The sequence below is a fragment of the Gadus chalcogrammus genome, chromosome 12 (assembly GCF_026213295.1).
Source record: "Gadus chalcogrammus isolate NIFS_2021 chromosome 12, NIFS_Gcha_1.0, whole genome shotgun sequence".
NCBI lineage: Eukaryota > Metazoa > Chordata > Actinopteri > Gadiformes > Gadidae > Gadus > Gadus chalcogrammus.
In genome coordinates this window covers 4,518,249-4,523,248 of record NC_079423.1, presented here as the reverse complement: position 1 = coordinate 4,523,248, position 5,000 = coordinate 4,518,249, and positions in this window count along the sequence as shown.

The window sequence follows — 5,000 nt, the reverse complement described above, 5'->3', positions numbered from 1 at the left end:
GCACCGCTGCCTCCTCCTGCGGTGTGCCGGGGCATCCTGGGACAACGTGCCCTGTTTTTCCGACACTATAGATGCTCGCACACGTTCACGCCATGTGGGGGGGGGGGGGGGGCGAGGGGGGGAGAGAGGCTGGCTGCGACCTTCTTCTGCAAAGTCAAGGTCATCCAGCCCTGAAGGTCTCAACGTCTTATGGATATTTCGATCTGAGCTGATTCCGAATCATGTCGATCCATGGCTCTGAATCTCTGCACCAAAATTCCGAATATCGTTGAATATAAATATACACAGAAACTAGTGTGTGTGTGTATCTGTGTGTATGTGTGTATCGGTGTGTGTGTGTGTGTGTGTGGACAAAGTCAAAACGTATGAAGGAAGTATTTAAGAGCAGTACATTGGCCCTTTAATCGTAATAAACGGCATGCATATTTCAGAACGGTAAACAGGAGCAGGTGAGTGGACCGGTGGACATAACACATTTATAAGGGCCGACCGGACCAGCCTCGGGAGAGAGGTGGCATGTGTGTGTGTGTGTGTGTGTGTGGACATATGTGTGTGTGTGTGTGTGTGTGTGTGTGTGTGTGTGTGTGTGTGTGTGTGTGTGTGTGTGTGTGTGTGTGTGTGTGTGTGTGTGTGTGTTTGTCTACATATGTGTGTGTTTGTGTGTGTGTGTGTGTGTGTGTGTGTGTGTGTGTGTGTGTGTGTGTGTGTGTGTGTGTGTGTGTGTGTGTGTGTGTGTGTGTGTGTGTGTGTGTGTGTGTGTGTGTGTTTGTCTACATACGTGTGTGTTTGTGTGTGTGTGTGTGTATGTGCGTGTGTGTGTCTGTCTGTGTGTGTGCCGTGTCAAATCACTTGTCAGACTGATGGCGTGTGAATGTGGTCACGCTTGATTGCCCCACTGCACCACACAGAGAGAGAGAGATAAACAGGAAGCCAGTATGTCATAAACAGAGCAGCAGGCAAACACACCACACATGCATACAAATAGGTAAACAAACACATGTGATACAGATGTACACAAAAATAAACCAACAGATAAACGTATGTATGTGTTTGACATTATTATGGTTGATATTCAATGCTATTCTTCGCTAATTACATTTCTATATATATCATATTTCAGTTTCTATGATCCTTGTTGATGGTCATTTATCTGCTCTGGTTCCGGAAGTAAATTTCCCATTGCTTTTCTCAATTGACTTTTCAGAAAATCGTTATGTAAAGAGATATTTATTTACGGATTCACACTTTGTGCTCCGTAAAATCTGGTTAATTTAATTAAATTGAACTGAACTGAACTGAACTGAACTGAACTGAACTGAACGAACTGAACTGAACTGAACTGAACTGAACTGAACTGAACTGAACTGAAATGAAATGAAATGAATTGAATTTAATTTAATTGAATTTAATTTAATTTAATTTAATTTAATTTAATTGAATTGAATTGAATTGAATTGAATTGAAAATAACAAAAGAACGTGAGTTGACCTGAGTCTCCTCCTGTGACATATTTTTTAACGAGGACGAGCAGTCGGCGGCCTGCGGTCACACTGGTGGGTTTCTAAGAGTGTCAGGAGTTCCGGACAAATGCAGATGAGGCGATTTTAGGAGGTTTGGAGAGAAAGAGCACAGATACTGTACATAACAAGTAGCAGGAACGACACTGCAAAAAACTCAGACTGAAAAAAGGGCACTGGAAGCTAAAAAACATATCAGAGAAATCCTTAGACGCGTGACTGACAGCCACAAACACAACAAGCAGACGATGTGGGAACACAAAACGCTGACGAAGACACTCAGAGCCACAGGTGAACACAGCAAACTAATTGGCACCAGTGAAATGATTAAGACAAATGAGACTGAAGTTACTAGGGAGACATCTAAAGGATGGAAACGTCAACTACAATGGAGTTACAGGTGTAACTATGACAGAGAGAGAGAAAAGCGAAACTCCCATCTTGTATCATCACAATAGATCATCACAACAAACAGTTAAGTTCCTCCCCCTCTTTCGCAATCTCTTTCAACTTTCCTTTACTTTCTTTAACCTAATTTCCATCTCCCAATTCTCTTACTTTTTTTTTGTTTTGTTCGGTTTCTTTGCAAAAACATCCCACCGACCTGTCAACCAAACTGCCGCCATCGTTGCCGAGTGACGGCTGCCATGACGACCTCAGCATCCTGTCTGTGTCTCTGCTGGGTGCCGGCGGCGATGCTGAGTGTGCACTCGTCCTCACCGCATTCTGTTCATGTCTGCAATGTCTCACTCTGATCCTCTGCTAAGTATTAAACAGGATAAATGGGGCCAGGTCCTCATATCACCGCTAAACGGGGCCAGGTCCACAAAACAAAACAAAACTAAGTCAGGTCCTCATAACAGCTAAACAAGGCCAGGTCCTGATAAAACTGCTTAATGAGGCCAGGTCCTCATAACAGCTAAACGAGACCAGGTCCTGATAAAACTGCTAAATGAGGCCAGGTCCTGACAGGATAAGGTACTAAGACAGCTTGACGAGGCAAGGTCCTCACATTACAGCTAAACAATCCCCTCATAACGCTGATAAACCATGCTGGATCCTCAGCTAAATGAGGCCGGGTCCTCACAACACAGCTAAATGAGGCTTGGTCCTCAAAAGACAGCTAAATGAGGCTGGGTCCTCAAAACACAGCTATTAGAGACCAGGTCCTAAGACAGCTAAACAAGAACCTCATAACATAACTTAACGGTCACCATAAAAAAGTTAAATTACGCAGAGACATCATAAGATAACTAAATATTTAATGTTATTATTCCGGTTCATTTATGCAACGCCACTTCTAAATGAAGATGAGAATGTACAATGCATTCGATCACCATTGAACAACTGTTCTATATATATTCTTATATTACCTCAAACTTCTTTCCAATAGCTTTTTTTTACAAACAGAATTGCTAAAAGCTACAAGCTTGTTCCAAACTCCCCGAAACTCAACTGTCATGTGTCTTCTTCTTGTGACACAAGAAGAGGTCAACCAAATGTGTGCACACGCTCACACACAGACACACATACACACACCATTTTGTCACAAAAAATTAATGGGAGCAGACATTTGCTCTGCATCAGTAAAAATATGTGTGTTGTTGTATGCGTTTGTGTGTGTGTGTGTGTGTGTGTGTGTGTGTGTGTGTGTGTGTGTGTGTGTGTGTGTGTGTGTGTGTGTGTGTGTGTGTGTGTGTGTGTGTGTGTGTGTGTGTGTGTGTGTGTGTGTGTGTGTGCGCGTGGGTGTGTGCGTACGTGCGTTTGTGTGTGTGTGTGTGTGTGTGTGTGTGTGTGTGTGTGTGTGTGTGTGTGTGTGTGTGTGTGTGTGTGTGTGTGTGTGTGTGTGTGTGTGTGTGTGTTTGTATGTGTGTGTGTGTGTGTGTGTGTGTGTGTGTGTGTGTGTGTGTGTGTGTGTGTGTGTGTGTGTGTGTGTGTGCATGCTGAGTTTTTGCATGCTTGCGTGTGTGTGTGGTCAGTCAGAGTGGAATAATTGATTGTCGATGGACCCTGTGGTGCCACTAAGGACATTTGTGCACTCTCACATCTCCCTGCATACTATTCCTTGCATGTATCTGGATGTGTGTGTCGGAACTCTTGGCTTTGGAAATATCATATATGACCAATATATGAGTTCACCAATAGAGACACACACACGTAAAGTGCACAACCATATACACACAGAGGAAGTTAAAAGTGGAATTTATATAACGTTTGTCACCCAGCTGTGGCTGGGTGAATTAACAAATGCGGAATCTCCCTCTACCTAGACTAGCCTACCTCACTGACCCTAATCTTCATGTGGAGCAGCGGCGGGCTCTTTAAACACCAACCCAGTAACCCGGTTAAGCCCCCAGCAAGCTGGTTACTCACCTGACAGCTACGGATGTGTCCCCGAGACAACTGCTCTAACCGCATACCACACAAAAATCAATAAAACAAACCAACGTGGTTAAACCGCGTCGCTGTACCTCACAGGGAAACTCCACAAATGCCACTCATCCCCCAATCACGCAACCACCGCTTCTCAGTTCCAACTGCGTCAATACGCAGCGCACAGGACAAAATCTCTCCACATCGACCACATGCACCAAACAACCAAGACAAATCAACCAATCAAAAATGCATCTTCCCAACAAAGGGTGCGCCGAACAAAGTCACTCACCTGACATGCCCCAGCCAACCCCATCCGCCGAGCACCAAACACGGCCTCAAACCCACTACAAAAAAACAATTGGACGAGCCCCCCACTTGTCACAAGCCGACCATGGCAGTTGTGGCAAAGAGGGGAGACGCACACAATTGACTGAGTTTCTTAACAAAAAGGTTTATTATAACCCAGTGAATATAACATAACACAACATAAGGTATGGCGTGTGTATTCAATCTAGTCAGTGATGTAAGTGGGTGTGTACGTAAAGGTGTATGGGTGTAGTGTTGTAAGGTGTAAACATGCCTATAGGGTACAACTAAACCAGAAGACCAAAGGAACAAACAATAATGCCGCTTTTCCACTGCATGGTACCAGCTCGACACGACTCGACTCGACTCGACTCAGCTCGCATTTTTTGCGTTTCCACCGCGAAAACATGGTATCTGGTACCTGAAGTGGCTGCTTTTTCTAGTACCGCCTCGCTCTAGGTTCCAAGCGGCTGAGCCGATGCTAAAAGGTGACGTCGGCAGACGGCCGGCCACTGATTGGCCAGAGAGTGTGACGAAGTCACGAGAGCGACATGGCAACCATGCTGGTAACAGCCATAGCAGCGCCGCAGCCAACATATTCCACTTCAACTTCTTCAACATGCCAGCTAATAATAGTAATGTTATCGATGTCCTCCATTGTTGTTATGTGGGTTCTCTCCATGCGTGGGTTGCGTAGGTGTTGTTTGCGTCGCGTACAAAAATACGTCACGGCCCTTTCGCGCAGCCGACCCCGCCCACGTCCAGGAGGTACTATTTGCGGTGGAAAACGACCCTTGCTGC